A 27,377-nucleotide genomic window follows, 5' to 3' on the forward strand; every position below is an offset into this window, starting at 1 on the left:
TTGTTTACCGCGATTATAACATAACGGTGGCAATTTGTCGAGATAGGATCACATTAAAAATTGCGGTATACGGCGATTAAATCGCTACACATCGAAATTATTGGTTCGATAAAAGCGTGCGATCAATTTTCGTCGATAAAATCGAGATTAAATCGCCATTTATCGCGATAAATTGTCGGGCGATTAAAGTGCAATTTTATCTCGATAAAATCGAGGATAATCGCTCAGATGTTGATGATCCTGGCGATTTTATCGCCAATAAAATCGCAATACGTAGCGATTTTTCCGTTGATAAATGCTACTTGGGCAACGCTACGATGTTTTGCTCATTGAAGGTGAAGGTCCATATTTTTCGCATTTTAGATCAGTGCTAGACCCGAATAGAGACTGGAATGTCCAAAGGTGGCCCGTATCGATACCCCTCCTTCCCAGAGAAATCAGTGGAGTCAGAGAACTGTACGAAAAAAAACTGGAAATTATTACTATGGTTGCTTTCAGTTGATTTTGCGCATTTTCGACTCTTTGGAATCGTTTGCAAAATAATGTTTTGTAGCGCTTCATGTCATTTTCTCAACATCAAGTGCCGAATTTTGTCGGTCATGATACGTATACTAATGCCGGAATCACACGCTGAATGTGGCTTGAATGTGGAAGTCATCAGCCTGATGCCTGAATTTTGCGCGTGTCGCGCAAAATTCAGCAACGATTCTCAGCGACCATCGGATAATGTCGGGTTCGTCTGAACTATTCGAGTATATTTAATACAAATCTAGATGAAAATAACTCGAGTTCGCGAAATTTTAGCCGTCAAGCGATGATTGTTGACTTTCATATTCAACCGCCAAATTCAGCGTGTGATTCCGGCATTAGGACGAGTCTCGACCGCACTTAAATCCGGCTTAGCGCTTCTGATTGGCCGGTGGTACGGTGCGGACTCATCGATGGATGTTGCCCCTCTGTGTGGGAGGACCGATAAAATTTGGCCCTGGACATGAATTGATGATGAACATCGACGCGCTGCCCGCAAAACATTAAAGTTTTTGCCAAATGGGGTTGATGGGATGGAGCTCAACTCCCACCCTCGCTGCTAAAGCTAGAAATGATCCAATTTTTTTCAACTTTTACCGAAAATCAAATTTTGTCAAGAAGGTAATTTTGTATCCCTTAAGAAAACGCCTTTTTTATGGTCGGAAAACGCGACTCTTGGAAGAGAAATAATAAGTGGTAGGGAAAATACTGACAGCATGTTTTGGCCCCATTCAAACATAACTGCAATAGTGGGCCCATCAGTTCCTTGAGAAAAAATTGTTTCCTGCAAAATTATTGGACGAGTTTCTTATAGTGGTATACCGTGGGCGGATCAAATTATCTAACCCGAAAAATGTCGCTATCAAAAATAGCAGAGGCCACTCTTTGGATTGCCCAAAAAGTATCACCGCCCTGAAAAAAAGTATGGCTCTTCCTACCAGAGGTATGGTAAATTCTGCCATGAGTCTACTTGATATATGGCACAAAGATACTGTGGGTAAGGATAACCAGAAATACTCTGTTTAGTGCCTGTAACTTAGGCCACTTAATCCGAAAATGACCTTCAAACTTCTCAATAATACAAAAATTCCGGAATTTATAATTTCTCCCGAGAAAGCCCAGTTTTTGGAGAGAACCCCGATTTTCTAGGCATGTCCAAACTAAAAAACAAAAACGAATAACAAGTGAGGTCATGCGCAGGTTAATGGTTAACGGGTTTTGACCTTGAATTATTTTCATATCAGTAAAAATCGCCTTCAGTTTCTTTGGATGCAACTTATGCTGCACGACTGATGAACGGTTTACCATCGCGGCTATTTACAATTTGGTAACACGCCGCGCCGCGCCGCCTCAAGTTCGGCTTACAGTTAGTGCTTCTAACTGCTGTGCTTGCCCGCTCCAGACGCTCAAATTGGAGGTCCAGTCTGGAGGCGTTGATGCTGGTTTTGACTGTTGAACACTTACAAACACAGTAAAAAAGACACATTTTTCTCATTTATGACAAAAACTGAGCCGTACGTTTTAAAAAATAATTCTCAGGTCATAAGTGGCGTATATTTCACTTATTTTTTGGCGTTTCAGCCAATGACGACCTTCGTTTTCTACCAAAATCTACCAAATTTTTGAAAAATGCGAATTTCAACTCAAAAAACCCACTCTTCAGGAAAACTTGATTTTTCGAAAGTTTTGGAAAGGTCATTTTGAGCTTCAGCTGCAAAAATTGAGTGCGAGTAACCCCACGGAAAGAAAAAAATTTTCCTTCTTTTCGGTGCAAAAAAGTCGGATGAGCCTTACAAGGCGTTTATATGGGCGGGCAGAAAAGTGCACTTGTTCAGAGAAACCTCGATTCTAGGAACCAAAAAGGAAACTTTGTTGGGCATTCAATTGGAGGGTATGGATTCGATCGACATGAATCGATCGAAAAATGAAAACGTGAATCGATCGACATAAATCGATCGACAAATTGTTAAAAAACCGGTGTCGATTCGATCGACATGAATCGATCGAAAAATGAAAACGTGAATCGATCGACAAATTATTAAAAAACCGGTGTCGATTCGATCGACATGAATCGATCGAAAAATGAAAACGTGAATCGATCGACATGAATCGATCGACACCGATTTGATCGACAGTTAATTTAAAAACACCCGTATCGATTCGATCGACATGAATGGATCGAAAAATCAAAACGTGAATCGATCGACAACCGTGAATGGATCGACAAACCCGTGAATGGATCGACAATAAACCCGTGAATCCGTCGACAAATCCGTGAGTCGATCGACAAAAGCCCTGAATCGATCGACAAACCCCGTGAATCGATCGACAAACCCCGTGAATCGATCGACAATGTACTACTAGAGAACTACATTGCACAATCTCAACAGCATGGAAGTCACATGCGCCTTTTTACCGAAAAATGCTTCAATTATTATTGTCAGCGTCAAAAAAGTTAAAAATTTATCAATTTTTTAACCTTTCGACATATCTCATTGAACTCATTAAGTACTTAAAGCGTGTTTTTAACTATGTCAGATCGACATTTCACGAATTCCCACGCAAAACCGTGCTAACGAAAATACCGTATGACCATTCAAATGCTGCGAAATGTCCCTCGAAAAAGTGCGTATTTTTAAAGATAGCAATTTTTTGGCGGCACGGGCACACGGGAAAGATCAAGTCAATTCGAACGCCCCAAAAGCGACTTTTTCCTCTCTCTTGTTCCTTCTCTCTGCCCCCCTCCCCCCCCCACCCCCGATACGAGGAAAAGTGAAAGCTCGTACGATCCTGATCGTCAGAAAGCAAGCCTTCCGGAAAGGATCGAGCTTCAGCAGATCAAGCCACAAATTGTGGGTGCCAGATGCTCGTCGGGACGCCTGGGTTCGGGCGCCAACACACTCGAAGTGCGTGATCAAAAATATAATGAGGTGATTTTCCTGAGGTGAGGACAGGATTGGCAGGAAGGAATAATGAGAGCAAATTTGAACATACTAGAGTCAATTTTATTGACGAGAAAAGAAAACTATTTCTTAAACACAATTACAAACTTAAAATTTTCAAAACCAAAAAAAAAAAAAAAAATAAACTAAATGCGAAATCAAAATTAGGATGGTTGAAGACGAATGAGTTGATCGGATTGACTTTTAAAATACTTTGAAAGGAACGGTGAAAGAGACATTTATGTTTTCGAACTTATGATTATTTATTTGACCATAAATCTCCCAGACAACCGGTGCTACTCACCACGTGCACTCAATCTTGAATAGTAGATTTAGGATTCAAAATAAATACTTTCAAAATAAATTCAAATAGCGACCAAAGTTCTAGGTGCTACTCACCACGTGCACTCTTGGAATATTTAATTAAGATAAAAAAAAAAAAAAAAAAAAAAAAAAAAAAAAATTGGGCGGCAAATTTAAGCTAATTTTTTTTCAACGCAGGCTACACTGCTGTGCTAAGGAAGAACGCCGTATGAACATTCGAGAGTTGCCAAATTTCCTCGGATAAAACTACAGAGTAGGTACATGATCTGGTATCACGCGATTATGATAGAAGATCTTAGCTTTCCGCCTGTTTTAAATTATCAACGTTTATAATTACATGCATTAGGTATGGTCATCGATGAACGCATAAATCAAGTGCGAAACTGTTCGGACTCCAACGTAGGCATGTGAATTGGTATCATGCGATTGTGAAGGAAAATCTTATTAGCTCTTCTTTCTCGTAACTCAATTTACAGACGAGACGTTCTCTCAATGTAGGCTAGGCTAGGCATTACGCTCGCATCGTTAAATGTGAATACCAAGCGCCTATCTCTCCGGAGTCCGGACTAATGCGTAGGCATGTGATATGGTATCCCATGAAAATGAAGGAGAATCCTAGCAATCCACTTGTCCCACAGACCATATTACTGACGTATGTGAATGTTGGCATGCTGTTCGCATCGTTTAATGCGAAATTCAAGCGGGCACCTATTTGAACTCCAGAGTAGGCATATTTTAGCACTAATTTTCGAGTCGCATATGTATTCAGCGTCATCCACATCCTAGACGGTGACCACCTGGTTGTCAGTAAAACAGCAATACTGCTTAATCGCATATTCACGAGCCCTTTACTAAAATCAGATTTTCCCAGGGCTTTCCAGAGTTTCACTAATGGTACGCTACCATACGCTTTCTGGAGATCAACGAAAACTAAATGGAGCTACTGTCCTACGGTCATTTTTTTCTCGATCAATTGTGTGCAATACAGAATAAATGGTCGACAGTTGATTGTGTGCAATACAGAATAAATGGTCGACAGTTGGTCTAGCGGCCTTGAATCCTACTTGCTCCTCCGCTTCACATGAAGCCCATTCGTCTTCGATTTTAGCTCACTGCTACTAACATGCCACTCTTAGAGCGCTTCCGTGCGCTCTGCGACACCCAACCGCCACTGATAGCGATCATGCCAGAGCTTTTCTAGCAAATCACATCTCCTCATTTCCTGCCTTATTCCATCAATCCACAATTTGACAGGGCATCCTCTACGTTTTCTGCCAGGAAGGATCCAATCCAGAAACTTCTTAGGCAACCTATCATCTAGCACCTTTTGCAAATGTCCATACCAGAAACGCGGTTTCCTAAAAATGTCATGCACTCTGTAGTTTTCGACGCCCATGTTCATAGGTATATCACCACGACATACCAGCATACAAAAAAAACATATTTGTCGCTTTATTATGTGACGCTCCTTGACAATCTCCTAGATCTCCTGATGACAGTCTCCTAGGGATCCTAGATCCCTAACCGACTCACCTCTCCATTCAACCATGCACCTCTGGTGATCTCGGCTTTGAAGAGCTTTGATGGCTGAAAGATTAAAAGTCCGAGTGACATGCAGCATGTATGGCAGCATGAAATTTTCGTAGATTTTCGACAACTCACATCAATTCTATCATGTACCGCCATTTTAGGTTTCTTGGAGAGAATTTTGAAACAATTCCGTAGGCCCGAAATATCCTTGGAAAAACTAGTGGAAATTTTGAGCTCCAAATTCTCACCCAAGAAAACTGGCATGGGAGCACAGATTTTCGTAGTTACTCGACCACTCACATCTTCTCCATTATTTATACCGCGTTTTAAACTTTCTCGGATAGAACTTGTGAAAATGAATAGAGAAGATTCCGAGCCTCATTTTCAGTGGAGAAAACTGGTATGAACGGAGAAAAATAAAATTTTGATTTAGCATTTATATTGTTAAAAACATGTCCAACAAGTTTCAAATGCTGATTTTACATTTGGAGAAATGCTAACTTAACCACGCCCACTGTTAAACAAACAAATTCAATTGTTGTGTTAGCATTTTTGGGTGCTACGTCATTTTTCCTAATTTTTTTTCCTACATCAGGTTTTCCTAATACTTTTTTCCTACTCGTTTTTTGTCCCATTACAGTAAGTCCTTCGAGTGAGATGTCCCACTGGCTTTTTTCCTAAGGGTGTTTGTCCTAATAATCCAATAATAATTGACACGTAAACATGAGTAGAGTAGAGGGAAATTTTTCAGAAAGAGTAAAGTTTTCTCAGCGAGCCGAATATAAGCGCGTGAACAGGAGACATCACAAGCTGAGCCTTCTATACCCTCAATATAAGGAGGAGGATGAAGCTCCACTGCTTATGGACATGCGGCCACAACTTTAACTTGTAAGGTACCTATGTTGTCTTTTTACTTCCTCGATCCCCTAGTTTTAAAATTGAATTTAGGACAAATGCGCCTAGGAAAAAAGCCAGTAGGACATCTCACTCGTAGGACTAATAACTGTGATGGGACAAAAAACGAGTAGGAAAGAAGTATTAGGAAAAATTGCAGTAGGAAAAAATGTTTTAGGAAAAATGACTTGCCACCGCATTTTTGTATTGTAAAATCAGCAGTTTAAACTTGACGGGCTTTTTTTTAACAATTTAAATGCTAAATCAGCAATTAATTTTTTTCCGTGAAAACAAGGAATATTGATTGTTGTCTGACCACTTTCATCGACTCCAGTATTGCGCGTTTTTAACTATCTAGGATGGAACTTTTAAAACTGTATGTCAATATGCGCGAACATATCCTCAGAAAAACCAGTTTTCACTGGTTCATCTGAGCTCCAGATTTTTAAGTGGTTGCATGGAAGCATGAATTTTTCATTGTTTTCCGACCATTTGTATTGGAAACTTCCATACCGACGGTGAAACTACCAAACCACGTATCTCGGTTTGCGACGTCGCAGACTTCCTGTCATACTTTATTTTTTAAATGAAAAGCTACTTAACGTCCAGTCTTGAAAATTTCCGTGATTTTTCCTCTTCGTGCGGAGAAAATTCTGTGAAAATTTCAAGGAATGATATTGATTTGGTCTACTTCAAAAAAATAAAATGTGAGCGGAGATTTTTAAACACCGCAAACGAGATACGTGGTTTGGTAGTTTCACCGTCGATACCTACTCAGGACCGGATTTACCTACTTGCTGCGCATGGGCCACCTGTATTTTGCCGCCCCCTTCTCATTCGTTTTGAAACATCAATAAAAACCAGTGAACGTGCCGGAGAGGAAGGGGTGCATAAAACGCGTTAACTCGTGTTTGGCACATTTTTTGTGAAAGCCGTGTCAACACTAGCAAAATTTCACGGAGCTTTGCACGAAATTTAAGATCCGTAAACTTATTTCTATGTTGACAAGGCCTTTCCATTTATAAGACATGAACGAAAAAATTATAAAAGAACAAACATAAACGTGGTTTAATAATTTTAACTTGCGCCACCGGGCCGCACAGACAGCACCGTGTTCGGTGCAATGCGTGAAGTATTCCTACAGTCTTGTAGGCGCTATACGTTTCACGCCGACCGCTGCTGACCCCGCACTGTGTTTGACGCAATGCATGAAGTATTCATGCAGGCTTGTAGGCACTATGCGTTTCACGTCGACCGCTGCTGAGCGCACTGTGTTTGACGCAATGCGTGAAGTATTCATAGAGTCTTGCAGGCGCTAATATGTGTTACAAGCCGACCGCCGCGCCGAGGGCTTCTCCTTTTCATCTCAAGTCCTCGTCATCATTCCTCTCTGCACCGTGCCGCTCCAGGCCAAATTGCATGTTTGGTTTCTCTCTAAACTCGACTAGTTAAAGGTGCTATCTCTTGAATCACCGAAAGACGAAAAAATTAGAGTTCATACGACATGAACGTCCTATCTTTGACGAATCAAGGCGAGAAAAAAATCGATTGCCTCTCGATTTTGATTGGCAGATCCGTGACTCAACGGGCGGCAGACGAGCACTGGGACAAGTAGTGGAGAGCACGGCAGTGATCGAGCGTATGGGTAATATATGCTGCATATTGTGCTCTATCGCGGGAGAAAGTTGTGTGAAATCTGGCTCGATTTACAATTAATATTAATTATTTGTTTTTAAGGTATTCAACTGTGATGATGCACGCTGCGGTTATGCTCTCCCTAACTCTAGCAATGGGCTCATGGTACGTCGCACAGTGGTCGACTGAAGGAGTAAAAGTTGAAAAAATCCTATAGTTGATAAATTACCCCGTTGTATTTTTACTTCATACGTTCAACTTAAGTTTTAATTGGGATATTCTCGTGCTGAGATTATTGACTAGTCTCCAATTGTATAATTTGCTAGAGAGAACTACAGTAAAAATATATAAACTCAAAAGGAGCTATAGGCAAGCATTTGGGAATTTTTTTTTCGTGGTTCTTTTATATTTAATTCATTTGCACATAGTTTCTTGTATTTCTTGAGTAGCACTAAGAGCCATAAGGGAACAAAAGCCGCCCCTGCTCCGATGTCTATTTGAACCTTCTCAAGAAATGTAAGAAAATTAGCCAAATATAGGTATGCGACATATTGTTCATATTTGAAATTTTAATTCGATCAATTTGTTGGTTAAAATAGCTCAAAATTGCTTCTGAGTCAACTCAATTTTTCAAAAGCTTCCCATAGAAGCCCGCGGATTCCTCTTTGAAGCTAGAAAAATCTTCTGAACCCTCATTTAAGGCTATGAAAATGCCCCGTGCCTCCCTTCGGAGCTAAGGGAAGCCCACGAATTCTCGAGGGGATGTTCTTCAGCGTCCCCTAGAGACCTCATTTGACACCGTTTTTCTACCCCGCCCCTCAAAAATTTCCCGGTTCCGCCCGATACCGGGAGGCCAAAATTTCGGCCCAATGGGCGGCGAGCAGCGCGCGAGCCCGCCGTTCACCGTGGTTGCCAGGTAGTGCTTAAATTCAGCATTTGGTCCCATTTAAACCGATGTAAAATATCCACTTTTTATTCCACAATCTGAAACCCTTGCTCAAGATGCCATTGGCCGTCGCGCGAGGCGGCGCGCAGAATCTCGCGCGGCAGTGCAAATTGGCAGATGAGAGACGGCCGCTGCTGCATCCTCGTTAATTGACGCTGACCGCTCCCGGCGTTGCCAGTTTTGGTGGTAAATCCGCGGTTTCAGCATGAGTATTATCGATAAAATTGGATTTTTCATGCCCATTTGACAACAATGCCGCACCTATCGCCGCTCGTAAAGCGCGGCCCGCGTTCCGAGAGGGTGCGTTTGCGCGTGCGTTCGAATCATCTCGTTAATTTAATTGACGCCTTCGGTGCGACGTCACGGGAAAGCGATACATATCGATTCATTCTCATTGAAAGTATTAAAGGGGATTTTGGCTTCGTCATTGTATTTGCTCGACCCTATTTTTACCAACCGGGTCGAAACAGATTCGGCAGCTCATAAAAATTCTATTAATTTTCCTATTTTGACATATGCATGCAATGTTGCACTTCTCATTGCGACCCCCAAAAATCCTTCAGAATTGCCATGGTTTTGCGAAAAAAAGGAAAAAAAATTCTGGTCACGAGGAATTTTTGTCTCAATTTATCCCCTTAAAATTTCCAACCATAGCCTCCGCCCGGACCAGTTCCAGTAGAAATTTTTACGATTCCCAATGATTTAGGCCGGTAAAAATGGTTGGTAGTGCTAAATAAGTGAGTTTATGTAAATAAAAAACTATTGCTACACAAGAGCGTGGATTCTGGCCTACCTTAAAAATTGACGGCGTAACAACAACGTGCACGGAAAAAACGAGCTTAGGGTTGGGACCTACATGTTAGTGCTGGGCACTAACGAGGGTTAGATCAAATGGAGCCAGCAAGTCAGAGGAGTGCTGGGCACTAAACAGCTCGAGGCTGGGTCACTAAGGAAGAAGTAGTGTCAAGCCCTAAAGTGACTTTGGAGCGAGCGTAAAATATGAAACGCCTCCGCCTGGGATCGAACTCGGGTTGCGCCGGTGGAAGACCAGCGCGTTACCACCAGGCTATCGTGACTCCGACGTCTCATGGGTGAATTTACACCTGTTAAGCGCAACTACGTCTCGCAGCATCTGATTAGCACTACTCATGTTCAGTGCCCACCTGAACTGCCTTCCGGTGTTGAGCTGTACAGCGCTTAGACGCCAGCCCTCAACTACTCCCCACTAAACGGCCAGTAGTGCTCAACACTAGTCTTGTTTTTTCCGTGTGGGTGGATAACCACCTCACTCCCTCCCTTGTGCACAGTTCTGTTGGAGCTAGGAATTTTTAGTGAGAATCTTAGTCAGGTAGGTATCGCACAAAGGAGGATCTGAGAGCATATCAAGATATACCGTCAAATTTTTGAAAAATTTTGAATCGAGACTTCTAATGAGAACGTGCAAATTTCGATCTAAATTCAACGGCATTTTTCAAGATTATCGAAGAAATCAATATCTTCCATGATGTTTTCTCGAAAGTTGACCCCTGGCGGCTACGTCTCTCCTCACTGTGAAAAATCGAGGAGTGAAATTCGGTGCCGCGCGGAGTCTATGTATAGCGCCCAAAAAGCCCGAGTAATATAAGTGCGAAGTAAAATTAGCACCATGCGAAAGCGTATGACACTCTGCGAAAAGAGTTGATTCCACTCCGTAATAGTGTAAGTCATTCCGTAAGCGTTGTAAAGCCAAAAATTGTCAAAACAATCAAGTTTCTCCATGTTTCATCGAAAGTTGACTTCTGGCGGTTACGTCCTTCTTCAAATAACCCGTTCAAATGGAGATGTTGCACGTGTGTGGGATTTGCAATTTGACCATTGATTCTTATGTAAAAGTTGGCGAGAAACACGATGGTGCCACTGGTTTTCTCTGAAATCATCTCCCAAGCTCAAAAAAAGCTCTCAAGTTGAGGCCAAGATGGAGAGATTATCCCACCCTACCCTGAGAGTCCACCTATATATCAAGACGAACTCTCCATGCAAAGATAGGGAGCAAATACATTAACAGGGTTGCCGTGCTTTCAGTTTTAGAGTCCCCAAATAAAGTGGCAGCCCTGTCAATGTATTTCCTCCCTATCTTTGCATGGAGGGATTGTCTTGATGTAGAGGTGGACTCTCGGGATAGCGTGGGATCCTCCATTTTGGCCTCAACTTGAGAGCTTTTTTTGAGCTTGGGAGTTGATTTCAGAGAGAACCAGCGGCACCATCGTGTCTCTCGCGAACTTTTACATAAGAATCAATGGTCAAATCGCAAATCCCTCACACATGCAACATCTCCATTAAAAATCACTCGTTTGCAGATGTCAATCGGACGGTGAGTGATTCCTCTCGTTCGCGGCGATCGAAAGTTGTATAACCGCAGCGGCGACGGTTATGACAATTGACGCGGCGTAACGTCGTCGCGGCGTCGCGTTAAGGTTACGGTTAAGGTTGATCCGCGGGAGAAAGGCGCCGGGGTCTAGACTGACCCACTTCCCACTCACCGGCGCGCGGCGCGGCGTCGGCGTCCGAGAAGGGGGGCCTCCGCGCGCCCCGGCGCGATCCACCGTCGTCGCTCCTCACAGATTCGTCTCCAAGTTCCCGCCAGCGTCGCTTCGCTCTCGTCTCTGCTTCCTACGCGCGCGCACGTTTTCGGCGCTCGATCGTTTCCGGTCCCCTTGACCGGTTTCCGCCGGGACATTTTCCGGAGTTTTCCGCGTTTCGGTTTGATTTTCCGGAGTTTTTCGAACTTAGACAACAAGTGGTTGTCATCGAATGAGTTACCCTTCGGGTAAAAGTGTTACCGGTTGTTGATGTAAGACGAATTCCTCTTGGTTTGATGTTTTTGTGAGCGTTTCCAATCAGTCATAGCTGCTTTGCTCTGTTTGAAGCACGCGTTACATTTTACGTGCTCCGATTCAATAGAAGTGTCTTTCGTCGTTCATTTAAAACGCTTTTTCGTCTGGTTGGATGTTCCCTATTGGGCAATAAAGTTTTCCTAATCTAGTTTCCGTTAATCGTAGCTAATTTCTGTACTTTTAGGTGCTCGAAGTACTGATAACACTGTTTGTGCTCCTTTTGTAATTCAATTAACCTAATTGTTGTAAGTAATTTACCTACACGTGTTTTGTTTTCGCTGCCGTTCCGATTGGTCCTTTTTTTATCGTCTGTGTGTGTGTGCGAATTTTTTCAAAGCTTTTCTTGCCTCATATTTTCACAGTTTCTAAGTGTATCTATCTCCAATCGACTCTTGATTCTGTTCTTATCCCAGTGTCAAGTGCTGGATAATTTGGTTTCAATCAGTCGTGGTTAAATTTGGTACTGATTTGGTCCATTTGAAGTAGTACTAACAGTCTTTGTGCAATCCCCGGTTCATATAGTTATTATAAGCAATAAACGCGTGTTTTGCACGGATTTTCTGACCTTCGTTCCCGATTTCTAGTGCTCGTTTAAAACCGTAAGTGATTCGCAGTGTGTGCAGTTTCGAAAGGATGCGCATTACGGAAGTGACATCAAACTTTTCTTGAGGTGAGAATCATTCAAAACTATGCGACCATTTTAAATACCCTGCATGCTAAGCCTTTATTAATCATTTATTTTGCTACGAGGTGATGCCATCAAGCGGTTGATCTTCATTTTGCAATTAGGAACTACAATCATTGGCTCATTAAAAAAACACGTATGTACAAAGGGAAAGTAATGTGCACACGTTGTTTTTGAGCTGAGCTAGAAATTGTAGTTCCTTGCAAAATGAAGTCCGATTATGCTATGGGCCTCTTTGATGTTGGCGATAAAAAAGCAAAAGAAGGCCAAGAGACGCCTCAAAGGTGAAAAATCAAATTATTCAATTCAGCGCAAAACTGATTTGGTGTCAACCATATTGAATTTTGGTTTTCGATGCTTATCACATTTTGTAGTACTCTTGAGAGCATCTCTGTCACACCCCCTCACCTACCACCTTCATGATCGATAATACCCAAAAGTCAGACAAGTGGGAACTAACAACAAATATCAAGGAGCTCCTTCCTCATATAAAGTCCTAAAAAGTCTGCTTCTTCTTGTTTAACGCTATCGTGTAACCAGCATGGTTACTTACGGGGCTACCTGAATTACCTCCTTACTGCCTAATTTCAGCAAATTAACCATTGTTTGGTCAAGGGTCAGCCTTAAGCTTACCCTGAAGTCCAACAACCTACGAGAAGGTAAAGCAGGTATTGCTGTTTGTAAGAAACCGTAAAATCGTCGAAAGTAAAAGTGTCTTCTATTGCCGCACGTTGAAAAAAATCTATGTGAGGTCGGAATGTTCGGGTGATACGCTCCTAGTTATGTCTGATCATAAGACAAGAAGAGGTGAGCTCCGTCATTTCTTAAATATTTTACGAGTTTTGAGCAAAAACTGCGCTTAATATTCGATTTGTATGAGGCACTTTTTACATTTCCCGAAAGAGACCCTCTAGGTCTTTCTCTACAGCAAGGGAAAGGTACGCGGCGGGAGGGGGGGGGGTCTACGGTGTGATTATTGAAATTGATAGACAAATTGATAGACAAACAAGACATAGAGAGCACGGAGCGCGATCCTATTTGTTGGAGTGGGTGGTTCTCATAGACTACAAGAGAAAACAGGACCAACTATAGGGCCTCTCGTGGGTTGCCATTACTAAGTCTATTAACTACCTACTTTGTCCATTGCAGCCACTCGCATCCACCAATTGGATCCCTCCATACCCATATTATTTTCTTTGTCTATAGCATTGTCTATCGATTTCAATAATCAGCCTGCTGGGTCCCAAAAAATGTAATTTTTGTGATATTCAGGAATTTTCTATCTTCGGAATCACTATGTGAAAATCCTGACCGTGTCGATTCCTCCATGGAAATTTTTTAATCTCTCTCTTTTAACCTTTCTAACCTTTTCTGGGGGGGGGGGGGTGTTCTCTGGATTTTTATCGCAAGCGAGAGCTGCTACGCGACTGGACTCCCTCTGCCGGCCGTAATAGTGAAACCTGGGGGAAAATTACGGGAGGAAATCATGCGAAAGGGAAGAAGGGATGGGGGGGGGGGGGGGTAAGTGGGAGGAAAATAGCTCGGCTCATGATGGTGATGAGGACGATAATGAAGCTCGGGAGGCTGATGAGTGGCAGCGCACGCGCACGCTTTCTTTGCGCGGAATTGGGCCGTGACGTAACTCATATGGACCCATTTGAATCAAAAGGAGCTATCTCCACTATGAAATGGACCCTGTCACGCATATATTCTCATGATCCTCAGGGCTCAAGTTAAACGGACATAGTTTTTTTTTTTTATTGAAATGCGGTCGTATGTAAGTCACACTTCAATTCCGCTCTGTGGTCAGAGTCCCAGGTTCGAGACTCGCCAATCCGAGTTAAGAAAAAACGCACTATGATAACTCCTGTACGTCACCGAAGCTCCCCAAAAATATTTACGTCGGGGGAAAATTTATACTTTTCTTTGAAATCCCAAAAAAATTCCATTTGAGTGGTATTTTTCTAAATTTTAGTCAGGTCTTAGTAAAATCCCATGGTCCATCGACTGGTGATTTTGACATTAAATGTTGTATTTATGATTCAAGTGTCTGCACTGAAGAACCATGCTGCCGTATACTGAGGAAAACCGCCGTATGAACATTCGAGAGTTGCCAAATTCCTTACGATAAAATGTTTATTTTTGAGGAAAGTTATGAATATTTTCTCTTGAAATTGTCAGTTAATTTAAATCAGATCGCGAATAAAATTCTCCGAAAATTTCGGGAACGAATATTCCTAGATTTCCTTGAAAATTCGTAATTTATCACAAGAAATATGGCAACTTCAGAAAGTTCATACTACGTTTTTCCGTAGAACAGAAGCGTATATCTACAACTCATAAACTGACAGTTAGCAAGTCAGTTTCTCGCTCGTCATTTTTTATGTAACTGCGGGATGATGATTACTATCGATAGACAGAGTGATTAATAAAAAAAGACGAACTGAACATGAAGCAATCCTATTGGTGGAAGCGGATGGTTACAATGGACAAAGGAGGTAAGTAATAGACTAAATAGCGGCAAACCGCGAAAGACCCTATAGTTAGTCCATCATTTCCTCCCTTAGTCTATGAAAACTACCCGTTCCAACCAATGGGATCGCTCCATGTTCCCTATGTCTTCTCCGTCTATCGCTTAGTCGATCAATTTCAATAATTAGCCCGCCGCTGGTGTTCAATGTCCCCCTTTTTCCGAAATGTTTCAAGAAGGAGGTATGTAAAACGAGACACGCCGCAACGATTTGTCTAGAATTTGTGGTGTATGTAGCTCAGTATTTATGATGATCAGAAACGTACTTTCATTCAAGTTACCGAAGCTTTAGCGCACGTTCCGATTCCAAGTCTAATAAAACATGCCCGTCGCAACTTTCTTCCACTTCGCGTTGACCGCGCTTTTGCCACTTTGTGCGTTTAAAATGACTAAATGATCAAATGAGTATTGACGCATCTGTCAAAGGAAGGAAAGAACTATGATAAACAAACTGAAAATGTCACTTTTTCTCTGGTAATAGACAGACCTAGTGACTGCGTCATTCGACATGATCCCAAGTCCCAAGTAGTAGTGATCGCGATAAATAGCGATTTCATCGGTTTGTTATCGCGATTATATCTGTGGCAACATATCCAGATATTATCGCATTAAAAATTGCGATATATGGAAATTAAATCGCTACACATCGCAATTTTTGGTTCGATAAAATCTCGATCAATTTTCGTCGATAAAATTGAGTTTGAATCGCCATTCATCCCGATTTTTATTTCGAAAATATCGCGATTTTATCGCCCGGCAATTTATCGCGATATATGGCGATTTAATCTCGATTTTATGGACGGAAATTGATCGCAATTTTATCGAACAAAAATTGCGGTGCATAGCGATTTAATCGGCATAAATTTCAATTTTTTATTCGATAGTTGAAGTCAAATTCGATATCGAGTCAAAATTGAACAGAACGGGTGATATTACTCTAGTGTACTAGATGTAAGATTTGTTAGTAGAGAGTAACAAGAAACATAATTTCATTTTATTTATTTTTTTAATGAGGGGCCTTATCCCTCCCTCACCCGGCGCGAAATAAAAGATATTATAGAAAAGAAGAGTCTTACTTTGGCCTTAGGAATCGATCCCTAAAGTAACCATACTTCAATATCCACGAGAATTTTGCCAATTTTCGACTTTTTCCGAAAGATCAGGCAACCTGGTGGCAAATAGATAACATTACTGTAATATTTACGTAAAATGCCGCGGCGCTTTCTCGCCCTGTAACTTGTCATCGTGCGTGCATTTACAATTAACTTGCAACGGCTGAAACCTGCCACTCAGCCAATGCGGTGAAATCATCCTGACGGCCATTACGCCTGCACGCTGCAGAAAAAGTTCAAGTCTTTCTTTTTTTGCGGCAATGATCCTTCGATCCAACGCCGATTACCTCACTCGAACCTCACTGTCTCCAATCCGCTCCTGTGCAAATGTAATTGAATCGGTCATTTTCGAAAAGACTTAAGCGCCAGAAATGTAAATGCAAGAAAAGCAGTATGAGCTGCATTAACCGACCCGTTTTAAATTTTAAATTAAGTAATAAAGTGATTAATCAATTAATTTCTTTAATATTTTGGAACTATGAGGTTTAGGACAAGTTGATTTACACGGATTTTTGTGTGTTTTTCTCGTATTTTAATTTTGGTGCTTAAGTCTTTTTGAGAATGACCGATTCAATTGAGCCCGAGTCGCTTTCAGCAGTCATCCGTAAGCTACATGGCGCTTTCTTTCCGGCATCTCTTTACCACCGCCGTTATCCCCATCAACATCCCACAACTAATTCAGTGGCGGTTTTGCAAGTTGGCAACACTGTTGTTCCTACATTTAAATCCGTTAAAAATATCGATTCTTGTTGAAGAATGATGCCTCACTAAGAATCGATTGTTTTATACACATTTAAACTGAGAAAAAACAGTGTTGCCAACTTTCAAGAATCGCTACTGAACTGAGTGCCAGAACCCCCAAGGATTGGGTTAGAGACTTTAACGAAAGGTTAAGAAAGTAGCCGGAAAGAAAGGAGGGAGTGAATACAGAAGTATACGAGGCTTTAGAGATCGTTTCATGGGGAACAATTGAACTAGGTACTTTAGGAAGGACGTAACAACCATATGATATTTTATTTCTGTCATCAAGTCTCCGCATTAAGTTTATATTTTTACGTAAATGAACTTTTCTCTGAGTAATTTAAATGCCACCTCAATCCTCGCATAGCTGATGTTCAAACTTTTTACTTTTCCTCCTTGACTACAAATATGGGAGTGTCTTGGTGAGCGAGGCGCATTTTTCACCGCGTGGATGAGTGGAATGATGAAATTACGAAAGTAAAAGTCTGCAGATCTCGCTCTCAGCTAATAAAATGCTCAAATTTGCATATTCCGCCGAATATTTTGCCTGCGTCTCGCTGGCTGGTGGCAATTCTCGCAAGTCGGCAGGCGGCGGACTAGTTATCGAAATTGATAGACAAAGCGATAGACAAAGAAGACGAGGGAAAATGGAGCTATCCCATTGGTTGAAACCTGTGGTCGTTAAAAATAAGAGGGGAGTGATGGACAAGTTCTAGGATCCCTCCTGGATTGCCGTTGGTTAATATGTTACTTATCTCCTTTGTTCATCGCAACCTGCGATCATACCCATCATACCCGCTTCCACTTATAATTGTCCATCAATTTTAATCATCAACCTATTGTATCTGTCGATTCATATCGAGCTTTTTGGGCTTTTAACTTAAACGCGAAGACGAAAGTACAGCCGCAAGTCCTTGGACATCTGAATTCCTTGAAATTTTCGCAGTTTTTATTGTTTTTTGCTCTCTGGCAGGATAAACCCCAATAGCATTTTTACTGACGGAAAAATCGCGATGTTTTGAGATTAAGTTGCGATTTTTTTTCATGACATTTTGGCGATAAAATCGTAACGATCATCAAAATTTGAACTATTATTCTCAATCTTGTCGCAATTTTATTTCTGGTACGATAAAATTTCTGGCTTAATATTAAAAAACCTTCCCAACAAAGCCATTATGAAGCTTGTTGGCATTTTCAATGCAGTAATAAGGAACAGATATATTCCACAACAGTGGAAAATCGCCGAGATCTTTGTTTTATTGAAACCAGGCAAAGCCCCTGCAGATACTAGCTCATACAGACCCATATCTTTACTCCCTGTCATTGGTAAATTGTTCGAAAAACTTTACATTAAAAGACTTAACGAAATCGTAGGTAAAAAAAATCTATTAATAGACGCTCAGTTTGGCTTTCGGGCCAAACACTCTACAATTGAACAACTACACAGAGTCACAAAATACATAGAGAACTCCTTAGAAAAAGGTGAATTCTGTGTGGCGGTATTTCTGGATGTTGCTCAGGCGTTTGACAGAGTCTGGCACGAGCGGCTCGTTGAAAAATTGTTCAAACTACTTCCTTGCAATCACGTGGAACTCCTATCTTCATTTTTAGAAGGCAGAAGCTTTAGAGTTAGATATGAAAACGAAATTTCCAGCTTAAGACCAATAGGGGCGGGAGTTCCACAAGGTTCCTGTCTCTCTCCTCTACTCTACTCTCTCTTTACATCGGACATCCCACAGCCGAGGAGAGAGGGGAAGATGGGAATCTATGCCGACGATACGCTCGTGATGGATTCGTCCAAGAGCTATAGAGAGGCGCGTCAAAATGTTCAGATCCATTTAAACAAAATAGACAAATGGACAGCAAAAGATAAAATCAAACTTAATGCTTCAAAATCTGTAGAAATAGTCTTTACGAACAGGAAATTCCAACATCGACCTCTTCATTTAGGAAACAACGAAATTCCTAAAGATAAAGTTTCAAGATACCTAGGCCTTCACCTGGATTCCAAGCTCAGGTGGAAAGAACACATCAGAAAAAAAGTAGCCCAAATCAAATTAAAATTTCTTAATATGTTTTGGCTGCTGGGCAGAAGGTCTAAATTAGACCTCGAGCTAAAACTACTACTCTACAAGTCAATGTTGAGACCCATTTGGAGTTATGGCTGCCAATTGTGGGGTTGCGCAGCCAAATCAAACCTAAAACAGATTGAAATTGTTCAGATGAAGATCCTTAGAAGTATAGTCAAAGCCCATTGGTACGAGAGAAATGCAGATATCAGAGCGGATCTCAACATTGACTCTGTAGAGGATTACATTACTAAAATGTATATCTCCTACGAAAATCGATTACACAACCATCCGAACCCAGAAGCGTTAGCACTGCTGATCAAGGATGATGGCGTAAGGAGACTAAAACGCAGGAAAACCCATGAGCTTGGAATCCAGGGTTTTTCAAAATTCACTCTATAAATTAAACCATGAACGCCTCCTATAGCTCTTAGGACTTGTCAGGAGACACTCGATTTTGGACGGGTTGGCCCGTCGTAATTCAGATAAAATGAAAAGACATTTTTATTTTGAAATAATCATGTTTTAATGTATTCTCCAGTTTTCTATAGGTAGTACAATTAAGTTAAAAATTAAGTCTAGCTATAATACATTAATAGCTAAATTAAATTAAGCGCTTTAAAGACTTTATAGGTCTAAGTGTATCCCAGTACAATTGTTCTATTATTTTGTGCTAATAAAAAAAAAAAAAAAAAAAAAAAACCTATTGTATCTGTCGATTCATATCGAGCTTTTTGGGCTTTTAACTTAAACGCGAAGACGAAAGTACAGCCGCAAGTCCTTGGACATCTGAATTCCTTGAAATTTTCGCAGTTTTTATTGTTTTTTGCTCTCTGGCAGGATAAACCCCAATAGCATTTTTACTGACGGAAAAATCGCGATGTTTTGAGATTAAGTTGCGATTTTTTTTCATGACATTTTGGCGATAAAATCGTAACGATCATCAAAATTTGAACTATTATTCTCAATCTTGTCGCAATTTTATTTCTATAAAATCGCGTTCGATGAAATCGAAATTTTACCTATTGCAAATTTTCGCGATGAAATCACAAGTTATCGCAATTTTTTATCCGATAATATTGCAATAAATTGACCTCGGCAAAATCGCCTTACACTTTCTAATCAAATCGCAACTTATCGTGATCCCCATACTTCTTGGGGAAGGTAGTGGCGATTTTGCAAGTTGGTAACACTGTTGCTCCTCCATTTAAATGCATGTACAAATATCAATTCTATGTGAGGCAAGCTGCCTCACGAACAATCGATTTTTTCCTTACATTTAAATGGAGGGAAAACAGTGTTGCCAACTTTCAACACCGGCACTGGGTAGAGAGGAGGGGTGCCGGTGCTTATTCGCCCGTTGGGCAGGGTGGTCAGTGGCATGCTGCGGCGCGGCGGCGAGATGAAGTCGCCGTGCGCCGCGCCGTGACTGGAGAAATTGTGTCAGAAGAAAGTTGTTGAGCCGACGACCAGTCTCTGCTCCCGCTCCAAAGCTCATCTCGACGATCCCCACGTTGCCGCATCTACAGCAAATACCGGTTTTTCAGGGCACTATTCTGAGGGCTGCATATTCATGGTCGTTCCTTAAATAGCTTCTTTCCTTTGGTGGCCCAGCGGGCTGTTTGTTGAAATTGATGTTGAAATGTTGAATGATAGACGAAGTTATACACAAAGAAGACTAAAAGGATATGGAGCGATCCTATTGGTGGAAGTGGGTGGTTGAAATGCACTGGAAAAAAAACACATTGGATCTAGAGTCCAGACTCTTGAAAACATTGACAAGAAAAAGGAATCTTGATTCAATCAGATTTAAGCTTAAATCAAAAGGAAATCCGCTCAAATTAAGATGCTTGGTTCTTGATTTAAGCTAGATTCTGATTGAATCAAGAGTAGGTACTTTTTCTTGCCGATGTTTTTAAGAGTCTGGACTCTAGATACAATGTGTTTTTTTCCAGTTAAGTGTGAGAGATCACTTGCTGCCATGGGAAGAATCAAACATCTTAAAAAATAGTTATTTTTCTTAACCACGCATTCAAGTCTCCGTAGAGTGGCCTGTCGCGCAAGGCGAGAAGTTAATGTCACAGTGAATGTGAAAACGATTTTCGTGAAACGTGAAATCGATCTATTTTCGATTCCTGCTGATTCCTGAAATCCGCTCAAATTAAGAGGCTTGGTTCTTGATTTAAGCTTAAATCTGATTGAATCAAGAGTATTTTTTCTTGTCGATGTTCTTAAGAGTCTGGACTCTAGATCCAATGTGTTTTTTTCCAGTGTGGACGAAGAAGGTATAAAGACGAATGCAGAATACTTCACACATTGCGCCGTACACATTGTGGCTCCTGAACTGCTGGTCGGTGCAAAAAACATTTTAGCGCCTAAAAGAATGCAGGAATACTTCACGCAATGCGCGTAACACATTGCGGTCGCTGGTCTGGGCCAAATCACATTAGCGCCTACAAGAGTGCGGGAATACTTCACGCATTGCGCCAAAAACAGTTCGTTCGATAGTCGGCAAGTCGGCCGGTGTGAAACACATATATTTAGCGCTTACAAGACTGTAGAAATACTTCATGCATTGCGCATTCACTACAGTGCGTGCTTAATGCGTTAAAAATTCGTAATATCTCGGTGCCGGACCCACAAAGGTCCACGCCATTTTCGACTAGTGTGCAGTTGTGCACCTCGAGCCTGCAATTGTGATTGCGATAACTTGAGATTTGATCGGAGAATGTATCGCGATTTTATCGGCGACGATTTTTGGCAATATGATCCTATAAATAATTGTGATTTCATCACATAATTTCCAATAGAATGGCGATTTTATCGTCGGCTATTTATCGCAATATTATTGATCAAAAAATCGTGATAAATTGAGATAAAATTTCGATTTTATCGAACGCGATTTTAAAGAGATAAAACAGCGACAAGATCGAGAATAATTGCTCAGATGTTGATGATAATAGCTATGTTATCGCCTAAAAAATCGTGAAAAAATAACAATTTAATTTAAAAGTATTGCATTTTTCCGCTGAAAAATGCTACTTGGGTCCGTTGCATTAGAAACTTCGCGTTTTTTTTTTTTTTCAGAGAAGCACGTGAGCAACAGTTTCAAATGCAACTCTTTAACCAGCACGTAATAAAAACTATAACACAACCTACAACCGGAAACAGACCCATGGCAAGCATAATCGGATTTGAACTTGCGGTATTCTCCATGGTAATGATGGTAATACATTGGCACATTCCTTTGCCTGTTTTTTTGCAGGCATTTTCTTCGATGTTTGACTTTCTGTCTGTAACACACAAGTTGAGGTTTCAGAGCGGGAAATTATATCCCACCATATGTATAGGTAAATAGTGCATTATGCGGTTTAGGCTTTGTGCTTCTCTAGATGAGAGGCGGAATGGCTTCTTAACGTCGCTTCTCAGATATGTATGTGCGGACTTACTTTCGAGGTGTAAAGTTAGTAACTTTAATTTATTGTTGCGGAATCTACTCCAGACCGATGGGAGAATCAGACCCCAAACGCTTACAAATGGTATTACCGTAGAGCATCCCTCCCAAAGACGCCCTATTTTCCGATAATTTCGATAGGTCTCCTCAGGGAATGAGATGTTTAAGAGGCGACCCTATATGGTCCAGGAGGTGGTCAAAATGTATTCTTGTTGGCTGTGCGTTTAGGTCAGCTTGGAAACTGAACTAACTGCAGGGCAAAGTGTAGAGATCAGCCCGATCGTGAGTCACACGAGCAAACTGAAGCTATCAAATCAACGATGTCACTCCGCGCAATAGGTTTTCACGCACAAGCCGGAGATCAATAAGCAACCAAGAACTACGGCATGCAGTAGTTTGATGGCTTACAGATCTTTGGTTGGTATTCGCAGAGCCAATCAGAACTCTGATGTTGCCAGATTGATTGCTTACTTTGATCCCACGACTAATGCTTTTCACGTGAAAAATATGGCACTAGATAAGATAGCTTTTCTTTCTTTTCTTCTTATTCCTTAGGACCTTCTTCAATTGTCTTTTAATCATTATGTAAACCATATGGGGCCTACGGCCTGCCGCCTGGGGCCTCCTAAAGAAAGTAGTCGTGTAATGAGCGACTATGAATACGACTCTTAGTACCTCTACCCCGATCGGCCTAATAGAGTACCACACGAAAACGCTAAAAAAATGCCGCTGCCATGAATCTTCAGATTCGAATATCAAACCAGTATGGCCAAAAATGTTCATAAATGAGCATCCATCCACAAAAATTTGTACATTTATACAAAAACTTAGTCAAATACGTGATTTACAAACGAAGGGCCGTAAGGGTTTTAATAATAAATCATTCCGGATAATTGGACGTATTTCTGTCAAACAGAACTAAGCGCCAGTTTGAGTTCCTTTCAAGGAATTTAGAATGCCGGATAGCGCGTTCTGTCATACGGAACTAAGCGCCATGGAAAAGCATTGCGAGTATAGGACGGAATGAGCTCGACGCCCGGTTCCAATCCAAGCTCCCCTCTACCTTCCTCCCTCTATGGCGCTTAGTTCCGTTTGACAGAGATACGTCCAATTGGAGTTCATAGGTTGGCTGCCATCTTGGGCCGTAAAAGCTTCATGACCCAACCTCTAAATTACCGACATGTCTATACTCTCCCCATATTGCTACTCTATGCTGCAATGTTCTCGATGCTAGAAACCCACGAGCGATGTGGCAAAAGTGGAGCTTGGTGCACGGGTATAAGTAGCATGGCTTGACGCTATCCTCGGCGGCCGGCGCGGTGCGGTGCGGCGACTGTGTGGCGTGCTGCGGCGGTGGCCACGAACTCTCCATTAACCGTGTAAAGTTGTAACCCACCTCCGCAGTCCGCCGGCCGCCCGAGACGCAGCGTCGCGACGCCACTTTCCTGCACCGTCTTCCAGCACGCGTCCCGTCACGGCCGTCTGCCCACCACTCACCCCTCACCATCCAGCATCCACGACGCGCAGCCAAACCGTATCTCAACACTCCCCCGCAGGGGCCGAACTTTGTCGGTTCTTCACAGAAGAAAATAGATGGTGCTGACGACAAAACCTTCTTTTCACATGGCTCCTTCAGTTTCTTTGTTACACTTACAGAATTTTTCTGGTATGAGGACAGAACTTCAGTCAAGGGAACAGAGTACTCCGTTAAGTTCTGCTAAAATTCTGTAAGTGTAACAAAGAAACTGCAGGAGCCCTGTGAACAGAAGGTTTTGTTGTCAGTACCATCTATTTTTTTCTGTGTTCCACCGTCCTTTAATATACTTAGTACGGGCCTCGACTGCACTTAAATCCGGCTTAGCACTTCTGATTGGCCGGTGGTGCGGTTTGGACTCATCGATGGATGTTGCACTCTGTGTGAAAGAGCCAGCAAAATTCGGCTCCAAGGTTTTAAGTGATCCTCAAGCTGCAGGTATTTGCTGATGGTCCTTTAGGTGCACCTGGGTCATTTTGCTAGGGGAAGGGGGAGGGCTGACACCCCTACCGTGAGCGGGTCCAGTGGTAAATTTGTGAAATTTTAAATCTATTTGGACTTATTTTCAGGCTTTCGTGATGCAGATTTTCCATGAATTTCTGCGGAAAAATTACGCTTTTTGTACTTGTTGTACAAAATACTTTCGAATTGCCGCATTTAATAGATCCGGAAATTTGTTGAAATATTAACTGTATTTGGACGCATTTTGAGGCTTCCGTGACGAAAATGTTGGAAAATACTCTGACTGCATGAGCACGCTGTTATCATTTGGGCGTATTTCTGTCAAACGGAACTAAGCGCCATCAGGGGAGGAAGGGAGAGGGGGGCTTAGATTGGCGGCGGAATCGGGCGTCGGGCTCATTCCGTCCTATACTCGCGATGCTTTTCCATGGCGCTTAGTTCCGTTTGACAGAATGCGCTATCCGGCATTCTAATTTCCTCAAAAAGAACTCAAATTGGCGTTTAGTTCCGTTTGACAGAAATACGTCCACTTAAAACTCTATACATTAAAAGAAATGAATACCCTCGACAAAGGTTTCTCTCCACCGTTGTTACGTCGTTTCCCGGTCGAAGGAACGTAAGTCCATTCCAAGGTTGCAAAATTGACGCAAACAGTACATTTCTTATAAAACTGTACCTGTGCGGTTTTTGTTCAAAATTTTTCTGGTTGCTACATGATATCCGAAAAAAATTAGTTTAATTTTTAGTTAGAAATGCCTAAGATTTTCTTTGTGACAATGTAATTTGCAAGGGTAAAATTTGGCAACAGTGAAATATTGTAATATTCTTGCGTTTGGGAACGACAAAATGTGCGTCCTTCGAGAGATAACTATTCGTGCTCTGCTGTATATTTTTTGTCTACGCGGCAGAATTGAAGGCGCTTCTCAAGTGGACGATAGCTGCTACAGGTACATGAATTGTCTGTGTGTTGTCAAAGTTTATAGAGGAGGTTGATATTAGAGTCTCGAATAGATAACTATTCGTGATCCCCGGGAGGTTTGTCGCCTAATCGATGAAATTGAAAGCAAACCATAAAAGGAAAATGATTATCAATAAACTCAAACATTCTGTCAAGTTACAGATGAGGACCGTAAGAGCAAAAGTAAAGTCTTGAGAGAATGGGCTCGGTAGCGTCTGAGCGGAATTATTAAGGGGGGCCTAGGGTTGCGTTAAGAAGCTTTATAAGAGGGAGCAGGGGGGGTTCAAAATGCCGGAAAAGTGCGTTACGTAATTTATCAACGCTCCCTTGACCCTTTTGAGCTGTAATTAAGTTATCTCAATTTTTCTCCCGCCTTAAAGCCCATTTTCCCCAGCTCTATCCAATATTTTGATGATGAATAACAAATTCTTTCGTCTCTTGACCAAAAATTGTCTTAATTGTTTGAATGCCGAAAAAGTGCGTCACGTAATTTATGAACGCTCCCTTAACACCTTTGAGTGTAGTAACATTATCTCAGATTTGCCCCGCCTTAAAGCCCATTTTTCCTAACTCTATCAAATATTTTGATGATGAGTAACGAATTCTTCCGTCTCTTTATGAAAGTCAAAAGAAAGGGGAGATAGGAAGAAAGGAGAGCCCTTCTCGCGCATGCGCAGGTATGGATCACAGATTTCTCGACGAGGGAGAGGAGTGCCGAAAATTGAGTGTTTTCTCTCATCTGTTTGTCTAATTGCCGTTAATTACCTGACAAAATAAACTTGGTACCTTCGAAGGCAGGGAAATAAAGTAATCAAGGATTCTTCGGTTGGCTGAGGCTCCGGCGCACACTTTCCTTTTCATCGTGGCCACAATGTTTAAGTATCGCGCTGATCTCCGCTAGACGCAGACCCAGGCTAAGAATGAAAGGTCCAAGGCATTCTAACAGTCCATGTTGCCGTTTCAATCCATTTTCATTCAAATTACTGCATTTTGGGCAATTAATAGGTCTTAAATAGGGTCCAAATTTTACAAAAAATTCTATCAAACTGTTTAGAGGTTTACAACTAGAAGAGACATAGCGATGGCGAAAATGCGAGATCACGTATCTCCGATTGCAACGTTGCAAACTTCCCGTCATACTTTATTTTTTAATTGTGAAACTATTCAACTTATTTTATTGAGAACTCCCTGCATTTGTCGTCTTCATCATCAGAATATTTCGTTTATATTTCAAGCCATGTAGTTGACTTTGTGGAAAAAATAAAGGAATTATAGGAGCAGAGATTTTCAGACACTCGCAATGGAGATAAGTGGTTTTGTAGTTATCGATATGACGATATGATATAGTTGACTTGTTTCTCTCCGATAAGAAAAATAGGTAGGAACAGAGATTTTGAAACACTGGAATGGCAATATGTGGTTTCGTACTTAAGCTATCGAGTGGTTTCATAAGGGTAGGGGATTATCATCACCTTTTATAATATATAGTTGAACTTTACATGGGTAGTCATGATAGATTCTAATCACTTTCAGAGAATTTTTGGAGGATTCATACAAACTTTGCAAATTTTGTCCCCTCCAAACAACTTTTGCTCCCCCACCCTTATAAATTGGCTGAAACGACATTCCTGCGAGAGGATTTTCAAAAATTCGATTTGAAATTCAATCCAGATTCAGCGTTTAAAAAGCGCAATTCAATGGTATAAATCGCTCTGGAGGACGTTCAAAATTTAAGAGTGTTTTTTCGTGTGTCTGGATTGGATTGTTATCAATGTTTTTTTCCCAGTGACGTTCTTCATAGGAATAACCACCGCACTATCACAAAAACTTAGACATTCAAACTTTTACATATACTTGATGAGTGATGAATTAACTGACGGAATTTTTCTTACCGGAAGTCATTATTTCTTCCTTTGACGATAACAACCGAAGTTGTTTGAAAATTCAATGTTTTTGAACACTTCACTCCTTCCATTACAATTTGCCACCTGAAAGATCTGATTTAAGATGAAAATGAAAAATGTCGACCCCCGGGGAAGGTCCCTCCATTAGCATATACACTCCACTGCAAAAGTCAGCTTATTAAGCGCTCGTTGTTAAGCGCATGCAGAGTCCAAGATGTTGCAAAACTACATTAAAAAAAGGGAGAGATGAGGAACA

General features: G+C 41.4%; 1 protein-coding gene across 1 annotated transcript in view; it reads left to right on the top strand.

Moving 5' to 3' along the window:
• Window positions 1–11,419: 11,419 nt before the first annotated feature.
• Window positions 11,420–27,377, top strand: part of f (espin protein forked) — a 161,542-nt gene continuing 145,584 nt past the window's right edge. The window contains exon 1 of the mRNA XM_072295824.1: window positions 11,420–12,342. The gene's annotated coding sequence lies outside the window, so the exon portion shown is untranslated. The remainder of the gene's footprint in view (window positions 12,343–27,377) is intronic.

This window comes from Bemisia tabaci, chromosome 2 (genome assembly GCF_918797505.1).
Source record: "Bemisia tabaci chromosome 2, PGI_BMITA_v3".
NCBI classification, from domain to species: domain Eukaryota; kingdom Metazoa; phylum Arthropoda; class Insecta; order Hemiptera; family Aleyrodidae; genus Bemisia; species Bemisia tabaci.